Source organism: Callorhinus ursinus, unplaced genomic scaffold (assembly GCF_003265705.2).
Source record: "Callorhinus ursinus isolate GAN/ISIS: 27379988/994484 unplaced genomic scaffold, GSC_fseal_2.0 scaffold57, whole genome shotgun sequence".
Lineage (NCBI taxonomy): Eukaryota > Metazoa > Chordata > Mammalia > Carnivora > Otariidae > Callorhinus > Callorhinus ursinus.
The window spans coordinates 7505667-7519800 of record NW_027397119.1 but is presented as its reverse complement, the minus strand read 5'-3'; the positions used below and the strand labels follow the sequence as shown (position 1 = coordinate 7519800).

Sequence of the window (14134 nt, the reverse complement as noted above, 5' to 3'; positions counted from 1 at the left end):
AATGTTTAAAAAGAACTCATTCATTCCATTCATTCATTCAACAGATGTTTTTGAGGGCTTACTAATGACTTCTAGTGCCTTCAGTGATGAGGACAGAGAGCCTTCCAGAACTTACAGTTGAGTGGGGAATACAGACAAGTAAATAGACTGTGGGGTGGGTATGTGGGTGGGGGAGTGTGGGATGCTTTGGAAACTCATAAGTGGGGCATTTGGGGTAGTCAGACTTCCGGAAGAAATTCAGTGTTAGCCGAGACCAGAACAATGAGTAGAAATTGGGCTGGGGGACAGAGTAAAAGGCAAAAAGCAGGTGAAGTGAAAGTACTTTAATCTGGCCAGAGCCATTGAAGGAGTTTGTATTTTATTTATTTTTTCACGATGTACCTGACGCTCATCTTAGTGCACAGGAGTGGAGAAGACACAGTCCCTGTCCTTTTGGAGTTTATGTTCTGGGAGACCTTAGTTCACTAAGAATAAATTAAATCACGCTTCTCTGTTTTGCTGACAGGGATTCTATACTGGTAGATCAAGGAATTCCTCATAGACAAACTCTGGCTGAACTTAGGGAAAGTTTGAGAAAGACTCTTGGGATACTCCTACGGGTAACATAGGGAAGAGGCAAAAGGGTTAATTAATGGTTGGTCAATTCTTCAACAAAAACATCTTTAGTGCCTCTGTTCCTTCATTCTTATATTCATTGATTCATCAACTGAAGGGCAGTATAAATTCAGTATATAGGTAAGAGTATGGCTTTGGAGCCAGATTCCCTGGGTTCAAAGCCTGGCTCTCCCACGCACTACTTGTTGGATCTTGAGAAAGTTACTTAATTTCTCTGTGCTTCTGTTCCCTCATTTGTAACACGGGGAACATAATAGTACCAGGGGGAAAAAAGGCTGTGGTAAAAATGAAATGAGTTCATTAATAAACTATCTAGAACAGTGCCTGATACTTCGTAAGGGCTTAGTAAATGGTGGTTGTTATAATTATGTTATAGGGATACAAAATTAAATTCAGGATGGTCCATGACCTTGAGGTAACCACATTGTACTCCAGAAACTGCAGGTGAATGGATGAACTGCTTTATGGAGCAGGGTTATCCTATAAGCTCACTATGAGGCAGTTGTCTCCGCTGCTCCAAGAGCTGGTATAATCTGAGGCAGCATTTCAGAGAAGTAGAGAAGCTAGGACCAGGGTGCTTAATATTTTGGGGACCTCTAAACTCTGAGAGTAGTAAATGCTATGGGGTATCAACCTGGAAAAATAAACTACAATTTTGCCTTCCTCATTCAGAATCTCTAATCCTACAGCAGGGAGGTGTTAAATGTTCTCCTCTGGGTTGGTCTGACCACCCTCCAAACACAGTATTTAACAGCTCTGTCCCTGGTGTAAAACATTGTGTTGAGCATCGTGGGGAAGACAAAGATAAATAAGAGGTAATTTTTATTCTTAGATTAATGGGCTTGTGTCTCTGAAAATGCTTGGTAACTATAAATTACCCAAGTGGATAAAAATTATTTTTATTCTAATCACTAGTAGGTGTAATGCAAAACAATATAAATGCTGTATGTGTTTAGAGATGTTCAAAGGAGAGCAAAAGTCACTTTCAGTCGTAGATGAGAGAAGCCTCAAATATAAGAGCAGGCACTTGTAGAGGGGAAGGCAGAGAATATTCGAGAAAGCACTAGCATGACTGAAGATTTGTGGGAAAACTCGTGGCCCTGGGAAGTGGTTAATAACCATCCTCATTTGGGGGGCATGCAGGGAACTGGGCTGGGACTCAGGGTGGGGAGTCTTGAAGGTCTGATAAGGAAGGAGAGAGACAGAAACCTCTTCCTTAGAAGGATGACAGGAACAGAGCCATTGTGCAAGGTTATCTTGACAGTGGAGCGTGGATGCTTTAGAGGTCAGCGGGGAGATAGACCTCGTTAGAAGGCTGTTTCACTTGTTCAGGTAAGAGAAAGAATAATAATTTTTGGTGCCTATTATGTGCTTTCAATAGGTTATTTCACTTAAGGAAAGCAATCCAAAGCTTGGAAAGGAATGGACCAATTGGAGAGAGATTGGAACAGGAAGGCTGGGGGATTTCCTTCCCTGGAGGTAGACTGGTTGTGGCTCAGTCTGGAAAGAGCACTGGAGTGGGAGCCTGGGACGTGCCTCTAGTTTGTAGTCCCACTTCTGCCACTGACTAGCTGTGTGACTCCAGACAAGTCATTTCTCCCCTCTGGTCGTTGGTTCTCTCTCTCTCTTTTTTTATGTTTTTATTTGAGTATAGGTGACACATGATGTGACATTTGTTTCAGGTGTAAGACATAGGGATTCAACTTCCCTCTGTGTTATGCTGTGCTCACCACAAGTGTAGCTATGATCTGTTGTCCACCACGCTAGTACAATAGCATTGACCAGATTCCCTGTGCCTTTTACTCCCATGACTTATTCACTCCATAATGGAAAGCCTGTGTCTCCCACTCCTCTTCACCCATTTAGACAATTGGCCATTTGGTCCTCTTATCTGCAACATGGTGGGTCGTCTTTTGGTTTTCCCTTGTTTATTATTTGCTTGCTTTTGAGTGGCTTGGGAGGTGAAGTGTTTTGGGGTGTGGGGGGCAGAATGTGGAGGTGTGTTAGAGTAATCACCAATGTCAGCTTGCACTTTCGGTAACCTGGGATGTGCCTGGGTCCCATTCTTTGGGATGGGAAAACCACGATGAATTTTGGCCTCAAACAAGTTTCGACTGAATCCTTGATTCTACCATCTACGAGTTGTGTGACCTTGGGTGAATTATGCAGTCCCCTTCCTGTTTTCTACTTCCCTTATCCATTAAATAAGGATATTAATATCCATGTGGGAGGGTTGTTGTGAGGATTAAAGAGGACAATACCTGGCACAAAATCGTGGAGGGGAAAAACAGGTCTCTTTTCCTTCTGTTTCTGTGCTGCTCATGTTCACTTAGCCTCTCCCCCAGCCCTGCCCCCTTCTCCTCTCTCCCTTTCGCCCAAAGTATGACACCTCCATTCCAGTCATGACAGCAGACTTGTCCCTGGGGGAACGAAATTGACAGACTCTGTAATGGTGTTCACATACTTCGGAGTGGTATTTCTGCAAGGTGTCTGCGGAACGTCAGCCTGCTAGGCCTGCACGCAGGGTCACTCCCTGGCTACACTTACCCAGCTGCAAAGTGATGTCAGCTAATCCCTACTGAGAATGGCCTCTGACGGTTGCTACCCTTGTGGACCCCGAGTGAGGGTCACGTGGGCAAGGCCCCATGAAGATGGGACTGGTGAGATGGGGGTGTGCTAGCCTGTGCCAGGTGGGTAGCTGGTATACCCCTCTGCCGGTGTAGACTAGGGCTCTGTGTTATGGACACCTCTGTCTCCCTTGGGACCTTCCCGGGCAGTGTGGGGCATAAGAGATAGGAGAAAGCATCAGAGCATGTCCAGAGCAACACCAAAAGGAATCGCCATGACTCCTTGCCCTACTCCCCCACCCCCTAGGTCACTACCTGCTTAGAAAATAAGTCTTCTTGACCCCTCTGCACAGATGAAAGTTGTTTAAAGGCCATCTAAGGCAAATGTAACTCTTCTTGTGGCCCAGACAGCAGGGTCACCATTTTAATCTGTTGTGTCACATACCGCATCAGAGTGTTAAGGAGACACAAGGAGTAGAAGGAAGGAGAAATTGGAAGGATTGACCAGGGAAGGCCTCTGAGGCTCTTGAGTCAGAGTTGGAAGAGGAGAGACAGAAAGCAGGGAGGAGGAAGGAGCCTCCAGCTGCGCCCAGGACTTTTGAGGCCCTGAGAGTCAGCTGGCTGGGGAAACAGGGCATGGGGAGTCTTTACGAGGCTGTCAGTGCAGATGGGTCCGACTGAGGGCGCTGGACCTACCACTGGGACAGGGGTGACCAGACTGATATGGGGAGTCCTGGCTGGGATCTGGTACCACGGGACACTGCCTGGTGCCTCCTCCCCAGGCCCCCATCTATGTTTCCCTTTCCCTGTGGTTTGGGGATTGTGAACACTGAGAGGCCATCTTGGGGAAGACCTCAATCTTAGTTACCTCTCAGGGCCCTGCATTCCCAGTGCGGTTTCTTCTTTGACCTGGGTAAAATGGAATCCTTGGTCTCTTTCTAGGTTCAGTGTCCTTAGCTGACCCTGAGCAGGATATCCTGCCTGTTACCAGGAAAAGTGGAGTGGAACTTCGTGGCTACGGGGGAAGGCCGGTGGCCGCCTGGGTCAATCTTGGCTGACAGTAGCCAAGGCCTGGGATTAGAGGGGGCAGTGACTTAGAGACAAGCAGCCTGCTGGGCCGCACTGAGGGGGACATGTGTTCTGGACGGGGGCAAGAGACGCCTAGGCCTCAGGCGCTGAGACCAGAGAAGCCTTGAAGAGGCACGGCCAGCACCAGAGATCCACCCCGCCTACCTTTTAATGGATCATTCCTCCCAGGCCACTAGAAATTTCCCTTACCATTTCCAGAATGGGTTGGGTTGGGCACTCCTCTCCCTGGACTCTGCTTTTTAAATGCAAATGTCCAATGTCCCTGGGCGGGACTAACACCTTGGCCTCTAACAGCCCTGTGTAAATTAGTATCACATGTTCGGTGGTGTTTTCTTTGTATGTGTGGGGTTTTTTTCTGGGCTGTAAGATGGGGGCTGCTTAAGAGGGGCACCCCTTTCCTTTCCTTTCCTTTCCTACCCTGGTCTGCAGGGACCCCAGGGCCTCTCCAGTGTGCCCTGACTTAAAAAAAAAAACGACCACCTCTGAGGCCTGCCGGAAGCTAGGTGGCCTCAGGCACCTTCAAGCTAGTCAAGGTCCTCCTGGGCTCATCTGCCTGGTGTCCCTTCCCTGGCATTCTGGCTCCCTGGTGCCCTGCGGGGCCTGTCTCCAGTGTATTGGAATGTGGACGGGGAAGGCCCAGGAGCCGAAAGTTCCTGTTTTCCTTTTTCTTCCGGGTTCAACCTTCTGTCTGCTTTTCTCAGACTTCTTTGCCAGTGACACTAAGATTGTGACTTCATGGTGTCTAAGCTGGCTTCCTTTCCTCCCCTCCCCTCTCCTCAGGGAGCTGATGAGGGAGGGAACAAGGTGGAGGGGATGTGTGTGTGTGTCGGGGGGGTAAGGTATGGGGGTATGCAGGGGCAGATGTGGGTAATTGTGCAGGGTGTGGGGGGTTGTAGGAGGTATACCGGGCATGGAGAGTGTGGGGTGCATGTGGGCGTGTGGGTGAAGGTAGGGGTGTATGTAGGGTGGGGAGGAAGGATGTGGAAGAGCTAGGTCTCAGGGGATGTGGAGGGTGCACAGGGAAGGGAGTGAGCGGTGTGGGGTACGTGGGGGAAGGTGTGGATGTATGTGCTGTTTTGTGTGATTACCATGGCTTCAGGTCCCTGAGAATGACTAGTTTATCCGAGATTTTCTTGATCTGGGGAGTTAGCACTAACCAAAGACACTCTTTATTATCAGATCACGTGTCTAGATTGCTGGTTTAGGGACTATGGTGGCAGAGAGACAGTGGGCAGGGCTCGTGGGGTGTGCAGAGCCTTCCGACCGGGAGGGAGCAGGGAGCTTGCCCTGGGCATGTGTGTGGGGTCTGGGCTTCAGCTCGGGTCCCCGTGGAAGACTAGCTCAGCCTTTTTCTCCTTGACTCCCGCCCTCCTCCCAGCCAAGCAGGTGGCTCTCAGCTGCCGGCAGCCCACCGCCCACACAGCCTGTCCCTGCCCCCGGCTCTCTCACTCAGGCTTACAGGCAGTCGCCCCCAACCTTCCCACTGACAGCACCACGGCATGGAGGCTGCCGGCCCCCCTTTCTGCACTCTGTGTGTAGGATCATTCTGGGGACCAGTTTTCTGGGTCCTTCTCATCCTCATCCTGGGGTTCTGGCGCATCTGGGGCAGGTGTGTACTTGTTGGGGGACAGCCCAGGGCTGGGGTCTGGATTGTTCCTGAGTGTCAGCACCATGTAGCTTCCCCACATGGGGTCTGTGGACCCTTCCCCACCCAGCCGCAGCTCCAGTGTGAAACCCAGGGCAAAGTCACTGACCCTTAGTGGGCCTCGGTCTGCTCGTCTCTAATAGACAGGAGGACCCTGTCATGGAGAAGAGAGAGAGCCTTTCAGATGTCTAAGAAGTTGCTACCAGAAAACAACCAAAGCATTGTTAGCATTGAATTCATTGGAAATGCTCCCTAAAAATCCAAGTTCTGATCCCCAGCAAGGATGTCCTCCTGGAGGCGGTCCCACTGGCATTATTCAGTGCACTCTGGTTAGTCCCATGCCTCTGCAGTTACCCCAAGATACACCCCCTCCCCTTGCCATGGGCTCAGGCCATAATGTGAAGCTCTCTGCTCTGTCCTTCTTGCAGACTCCAATGGGTTAGCCCCGCCCAGCCCGGGAGGCCTTGAGACGCATGAGGACTTGGGGCTTGAGCACGGGAGCAGTGAGGTGTCTCCACACTGCCTCTCATCTCTTCCCTCCGGTGAGTCCTCCAGGCAAGAGCAGAGAGACTCTGGTGTGTTCTGTTCTCCCTTTGGTGCCATGGCTGGATGGGAACAGTAGTGACCTGCTTTCTGGATTCTGTTTAATGGGCTGGCCGCCTCCAGGGAGTTTCCCCAGCCCACACAGGAATCCCGGAGAACTGGATTCCAACGGCCACGAGCTGGGGAAGCTGGACTGGAGATTGAACTGCAGGTGATAGGGGACAGCACAGGCCTTGTGGGAGGCCTTGGTTTGCGAGAAGCAAATGGCACTGTGTAGCAGAGCTGAAGAGAGGAGGCAAAGGCCGTGAGGGCAGCTGTGTGCCCATCCCCCACGCCACCCACTTTCTTACATCCTCCTCCCAGAGGGGCTTCCTTTATACTTCATGGGCTCTCCCATACCCTCAGAGAGATTAAGGTTTTTTAGATGTTGGTGTTTGGCAATGTTGGGGTGGTTTTTCTGACGCAGGATGGGCTGGTGTGAATCTTGTCTGTAGAGAGCTTTCCTTAGGAATCCCCTCAGCTGGAGACCAAGATTGGCCAGGGAAGGTCACCCCAGAGAGCTCCTTCCCCCTCCCCCACCGCCATCCTGTCCCACTGCCTTTCTCTGGAGGGCCAAGGAAGCTGGAAGAGTAATTCTTAACCACCATGCTGTTTGCCAGGAACCCAGCTGATCAGAACTAAGGGCTGGTTCTATGGGCTGCGGGGGCCCAGGGCAGGTGGGGAGGGTGGTGGGGGGGGAGGAGTGCAGACCAGACAGAAGGGAGATGTGGCTGCTCTGGCTCCCAGGATGGTTCCTGGAGTAGAGAGCCACACGCTGCCAAGACCTTTCTTCCTTCTTTGCCAGGGGTTCCATTCAGCTGACTGCCAGCTCCCGGTGTCTGATCTACGTCGCGAGCTCTAGGAAGGAAAGTTTTGAAAGGAGCCACAAGCTGCCTGAACTCTTCCATCCCTGACTTTCTTCTTACTCAAGTTCTCAATCTGCAGGGTTTGTGGTAGGATCGGTGATTTTCAGGGCGCGTGTGTGTGTGTGTGTGTGTGTGTGTGTGTGTGTGTGTGTGTACAGAACCAGTTGCACCCATGGTTTCTGAGCTGGGATTGAGGATTCTCGGGCTCTGAATGCAAACCCAGCCCTATCTAGCCATGTCACACAGGCTCCTAGCACCCGTCTCTGCGCTCCTAGGACCCAGAGAGCCCTCTACTGACTCTGGTATCAACTTTGGCTTCAAATGAGTGGAATGTCCAGGGTAGGCCCAGGGAATCCAGGGATGGAGAGTTAAATTCCAGTAGCAAAGACTGAACCATGTGGGGCTGCTTTAATCTGGCCAAGAGGTTGCTAGAGAGGGGCTGGGTGAGTAGGAAGAAAGCACAGACAGTCGTTTTCTGTCTTCCCATACTTGGAACCAAGTGATAGCCACAGAGACGGAACATAGATAAGAAAAAGACCTTATTGGTGCATGTGATCCAATGATGGGCCTGACATCAAAGCAGCTCGCAGACCTGTGCACAACCTATAGGTTTTCAATGCAGAAGCCAGGATGAGGTGGATATGTGTTGGAGACAGGGAGTTGACCTTTCAGATACACTTGCCTGTTGGATTCATGACACAAGGCACGCTAACCTTCCCTGCTAGAGCTGAGCCTCTGGGGGTGGGGGCGGGGGTGTGGTAGGGGGGTCAGCTGGGCAGCAGGTATATGAAGCAAGGGGTGGGGGGTGGGTCCCTGGCTACAAAGCCAGTGGGATTTTGGGTGTGGGTGAGTGTGAGTGTAGGGGGGTGGAGAGGGGCAGGGGTCCTGTGAAGACAAAACTCTGGAAGCCAAAGGGTTTAAGTCTGAATGGCTTCTAACTCCTTGACCCATTTATTCTGAAAGGAGGTGCTGAAGGTCCCTTCCTAGGTAGTCCTAGAACTAAGTCCTCTTCCGTTATTAAAAACTGCTAAAAGGTGGGATGCCCAAGGCTGGGGGCTTGAGACCCTTCACATATTTTTTTACCATCTTGCTTGACGGCTCCCCATAGTCCCTGCCAAGACATGCGGTGCTTCCCTGCTTCGTGCCCCAAGGGAGGGAGGGGATTGAATTATTTATGCCTGTCACCTTTGCTAGATGGTAAGCTCCCTGGAACTGTGCTGAGGGTCATCTGAATGGTTCGAGGACAAGCATGGCGCCTGCCATGTAGCTGGTACTCGGTGGCCATCAAGATTCAGTTCTGTGGGTCTGGGTGGGAGGAGATGACCCATAGCCATCAGGCTGAGTAGAGCCGTTCTGAAAAGGCGCCCTCCCACCAGGCAGCAGGAAGCCCGCTCTGCCCACAGCTGGGATCACTGCTGGCCCCTGGGGCCCCACCCTCTCTGGCACAGGGACTGAGCAGAGCCAGCTCACTAGCGGGAGTGTCCTCTCTTTTCTCTCCGCCCTTGACTCCAGACCATTGTGTGGCTCTGCCCTGACCCCGTTTCCTCCCCCGCTGGCCTCCAGCCATCCTTTGGCAGCCCTGTGGATTATTTGGTGCCTGGTGCTGCCCAGACCCTGGCACCGACCTGCTCACCCATAAGCATGCCCTCTTCCTTCACCAGCTGACTGCCTGGGGCTTGGTGGGGTCCCCTTTTCCCCACTTGCTTCTTGTCTTCCTGGCAGTTCTGAAACTGTGGTCTGTAGGGTCAAACCTGGCGGCGTATCTGAATTGCTTGGGAGGCTTTGAAATGGTCAGAGTCCATGGATTCACCCTGCCGAGTCAGACCCTCCAGATGAGGGGCCCGGAATCCGTACACGTGGTAAAAACTTCCCAGATGACAATTGTGAGCATTCAGATGTGGGCTGTGTATTAGATAATATTATCGTGTCAACCCTAAATGTTGTGGGTGTCCTAATGGCGTCGTGTTTATGTAGGGAAGTGTCCTAGTTCTTCAGAGGTTCAGGCTGAAGTGTTTAGAGGTGAAGTGCTTGCATCTTCCTTGCAAATGGTTAAGCAGAGAAAAGAGCGCGCTGATGTGGGGAGGTGTAGACAGTGAGCGCTTGCGGGTGGGTGGTAAAGGGAACCTGGCTGAGAGTGGTCTCCCGGACAGTTTGCATCTGCTCTCTGGAAGATGGACCTGAGAAAAGAACACAGCCAGTGCCGCCAGGGTGGGCAACTCCAGGGGGTGCCATTCTCATGGTTCTCTTTGCTGTGGTCAGAGGGTGGCACTCATACAGACTTCAGTGTGTGGCTGCCCCCTGGAGTTGTGCGACACCATAGTACTGGCCCCAGCTCTCTCTTCCTGGATGGGCTGCAGAGACCCCGGCCCTCACCACCCCACCTCTTTCCTGGGACCTACGTGAATTTTTTCCAGAACCCCTGGGAGCCCTTGAGGACTAAGGGAACAGAGAAATTTCTAATTTGTCAATCCAGCAGAGGCTGGGGGAGAGGGAGCTGAATTGGGGAAGGGGAGGGGGGAGGCAGGAATCTGTTGTTAGGAAACATACTTTGTGTCTCCCCACCCGCCCCAGAAACTGAAATTTGGGGCTTGAGTTCTTCGAGGAAGCCAGCCTGCTCTAGCGCCAGGTTGTTGGGAACTTTGCTCCTGACTTCTGTCTCCCGCCCCCCCTGCCCCCCCACCGCTGAGCATTGCTGCCGCTCTGTACCTTCACTCCACCGTCGGGGGTGGCTCTCCTGGCCCTGCTGCTTGTCCGCTTCCTCACCTCGGATCCCTCAGCATCAGAGTGAGCAGAGCCAGTGTGACCCCGGGCGCGGGGGATCTGTCAGCAGGCTGGGGCCTCCTTCTCTGCACAGCTGATGCGCAGTCTGGTGGAGTCCTGGCCCGGCGCCAGGGGACGGTGGTTAGAGGGGGGTAGCTCGGCTTTCCTCGTCTGAATTCCAGTTTTGGAAGAACCTCAGGAGCCAGGCCTGCTGGATTGCCTGTGGGCCTTTCTTCTCTTTCCTCCCAGGGCTAAGGCTGCTCTGGGATGTGACTTTGGAGTCCTCCGAGAAATTTTGACTCAAGGAAGCCAGTGGGTTAGAATCAGAGGCCCAGAGCTGGAAGGCATTTTGTGGGGTGGTCCTGTCTGTCCACCCACCCTGTCCTTATAGGTGCCAAACCCAGCCCAGTGAGGTGATACCCAGTCCCGTGCTTGTAGGACCCAAGGAAGGGCACCAGCTGCTTCCTGATCACTGGTCTTATGTCTAAAAACTCTTTCCACCAGAAAGTGCTGTCTTTTCATCCCATTTCAAGTATGTTTCTCAAGGGAAATGTGGTGAATTTGGAACTTAAGGAGCATAGTGGTGGTGGTGGTGGGGTGACAGGTCCATACCTATTTAATTTTGAATATACTATTTTAAGACTGTATTTGAGGTGTGTAAAGGGTACTATTGGGAGCGTAAAGAAGCAGCCCTTAGTCCAATCTGGGGGTTCAGAGAAAGCTTCCTGGAGAACGTGATGTCTGAGCAAAGTCAGATGGGTGAGTACTCGAGTCCCACAGGCAGAAAGCAAGAGTGAGTTGGGAAGGGCATATGCCCAGGGGAAGGAAGATGTTGAACAAACTCAGGGAGGTACTGAGTACCTGGCGATGAATGGCTGAGAGGAAGATGGGGCAGGTGATAAAGGATCTGTAAAGGAAGCAAATAGAGAGCTTTTGAAGGGGTGGAAACAGGGAGTGGAATGGTCAGGTTTACCTTTTAGAAAGAGCCCTCTGGCTGTTCTGGGGAGAATGCCTTAAGGAGGGGCAGATTAGGAGGAAGAATTGTTAGGAGCCTATTATAATAGTTCAAATGGGAGGAGATAAGGGCTTAATGAGGGCTGCAGCCCTTGGGATAGTGGGAACGACTAGATTGGGGAATACTCACTCAGGAGGAAAAGTCGCTTCGTGAGGAAGACTTTGCTGAGTGGCTGTGGGGGCCGGGTGACGGACGAATCTGGAGTGGCTGTCGGGTTTCTAGGTTGGGTGACGACTGGCTGGTGTCCTTTGCTCAGGTGGGGAACCAGGAGAGAGGAGAGGTTGTGGGAAGGGAAAGGACAAGGTGGTAGTTCAGTTGTGGACATTTGGGGCTTGCGATATGGGTGGGCATATCAACTTGAGGGGCGAGATACCCCTCTGGACACGCTCTGACACACGAGTGGAACGAATAGTTGCTGAGAGGCAAGGTTGCCCGAGCAGAGGGTGTAAACGGTGGCTGAGAATGGAGTCCTGAGCCAACACCAACATTTCAGGGGTGGACAAAGGAAGAGCAGGACCAAGAAGGAGGGGGAGAACAAGAAAAAAGTAGTGTCATGGAAGCCAAGGGGTAGAGGGTTTAGGGAAGAAGGAAAGGGTCTGGAGACCGAAATGTAGTAGCCATGTCTGGGCAGATAGAAATGCCTGTGGAGGGGCACCTGGGTGGCTCAGCCCCGTAAGTGTCTGCCTTCAGCTCAGGTCATGATCCCAGGGTGCTGGGATCGAGCCCCTCGTCTCCCTGCTCGGCGGGGAGTCTGCCTCTCTGCCCCCTCTCTTCCTGCTCATGCTCGCGCTCGCTCTCGCTCTCTCTCTCTCTCTCTCTCTCTCTCTCGCAAATAAATAAAAATCTAAAAAAAAAAAAAAAAAAGACCTGTGGAACTGGATGGCCCTGGGCATTGTTTCTGGGCAGTTTTCTTAGAAGGATGGGGACAGAAGCCAGATTACAGTGAATTGAAGGGTAAACGGGAATTGGGTAAGTTCACGCGTCTTGTGCTCTTGTAGAGCTTAGCTGGGAGGGAAGAACAGAGAAGGTACTGGCTAGAGGACAAAAAGGCAAGAGACAGTGCCTAGGGTGTAGGGTTTTTGTTTTGTTTTGTTTTGTTTTTCATTCTTTCTTTTTAAGGCTAGAAGCAGCCTTAACATGTTTATGTGCTGAAGAGAGAGACCCGGGTAAGGAGAGGCGAGGGTACAACAGAGGGAAGGGAAGTCAGTTCATGGCACATCCTCCTGGAGGAGAGCCAGTGAACGGGGCAAGAGCAGAAGAAGGTTGTACCTCAGCAGGAGGCAGGCACCCACTTCCCCTGAGCCCGAAAGGACGAAAGGGAGACTGCATACAAGTGTGGATAAATTCGTGTGTAAGAGAGGCAGGAAGTTAGAATATTTCCGATGGCTTCAGTTTTCCTTTTCATAACGGTGCCTGGCGGAAGGAAGGCAAATCCTTTTTTTTTTTTTTTTTAAGAGAGAGAAAGCACGCATGCAAGTGGGGAGTTGGGGAGGGGCAGAGGGAGAGGGAGAGAGAGAATCTCAGGTAGGTTCCACACCCAGCGCAGAACCTGCCATGGGGCTCCATCTCACAACCCTGAGATCATGATCTGAGCCCAAATCAGGAGTTGACAACTGAACCAACTAAGGCACCTAGGCGTCTTTTTGTTGTTGTTGTCGGTCAGATCCTCTGTTTATTGCAGAGAGAAAATGGATGGAATTTAGGGTTAAAAGCATGGATGGAAAAACAATGGAAAAGAAATGCCTTCTGTTTTCAGTTGAATAGGGGTCTATAAACTTGTTTCTAAAGTCATTTGACTTGTTCTTATTATTATAGTCATGAGTTGTGTATCACGGGTCTGGTCCTGCAGGTTAAAAAGCCTGATGCAGGGCCCAGTGAAACCCAAGAAGAAGCTGTTCCTATGAGCTTCAGAGCCATACCAGAGATGGAATTACCAAACCCAGACAGAGCCTCCAGCAAGGACAGATTTGGGATCACATCGGACTCAGGGTGGGCACAGCTCTACTCCCTGTGCCTTGTGTTCAGCATGTTCGGGACAGAGCAATTGTTCCAGAAGGTTCTGTCAGAGGTCCCACATCTGAGTGGAGAAGAGGTGAAGATAAGAGGGACTCTGTCCCTGAAGTCACAGGCCCTGTGGCCCTGGGTTGGGACAGAAGACTCTCAGCAGAGGTCCATCCTCTTTGGAGGTGGGTGACAGGCCAGCCCTGAGAGCACAGGGGTGGTGTGTCACATCCCTATGGGCCTTGAGCTCCAGAGGAGCAGCACTGAGCCTGGGGTCCCAGCATCAATGTACTAATTAATTAGCCTCAGGCACTGACTGGAGCCCAGAGATGCTCAGGGGCTGAGCTGCCCTTGGGGACAGAGACCCCGCCCCTCCTCCGCTCCCCCCCCCAGGATTCATGAGCATCAGCCTCATCCCAGGACAGCAGGTGTTCAGGGCACGTCCCAGCTGTCCTGGTGACAGGACCCCAGTCACACTCGATGTCCCTGGTGTTCACTGCTGATGGGAATGCCTCCTGGAGATTGTGACACCAAGGACAGCTGGGTGAGCACAGGTTGACCTGACTTCTGGAAAGACAGAGAAGCCCAGAAATGGCAGAGTCCAGGAAACTGTGCAGCCAGAGAGGAGACAGCCATGTGTGTGTGTGTGTGTGTATGTGTGTGTGTGTGTGTGACCAAAAATGAGGCCCCTAGTCTTTTTTTTTAATTAAAGATTTTATTTATTTACTCATGAGAGACAGGGGGAGAGAGAGAGAGAGAGAGAGAAGCAGAGGGAGAAGCAGGCTCCCAAGGAGCAGGGAGCCCGATGCGGGACTCGATCCCAGGACCCTGGGATCATGACCTGAACCGAAAGCAGACGCTTAACCATCTGAGCCACCCAGGCACCCGAGGCCCCTAGTCTTAACACTCTCTGGAATAAAAGGCTTGGTCCAGCTTGGAGCATTTATCTGGTGTCTCCTGTCTAAAGTACTAAGACCTTTTCCTGGGACCAGTT

The 14134-nt window shown here is 51.7% G+C and overlaps 1 protein-coding gene across 19 annotated transcripts in view; it reads left to right on the top strand.

Annotated features, from left to right (window-relative positions):
* Positions 1-14134, top strand: part of PIK3C2B (phosphatidylinositol-4-phosphate 3-kinase catalytic subunit type 2 beta) — an 88974-nt gene that overhangs the window by 5915 nt on the left and 68925 nt on the right. For 12 of the 19 annotated variants that reach the window (XR_012375856.1, XR_012375854.1, XR_012375849.1 and 9 more), the window contains exon 1: positions 12989-13325. The exons of 1 other annotated variant lie outside the window; for it this stretch is intronic. The gene's annotated coding sequence lies outside the window, so the exon portion shown is untranslated. Of the gene's footprint in view, positions 1-6344; positions 6459-7303; positions 7452-12988; positions 13326-14134 lie in introns of those variants that run through there. 6 more of the 19 variants (XR_012375844.1, XR_012375847.1, XR_012375850.1 and 3 more) reach the window with 6 other exon arrangements.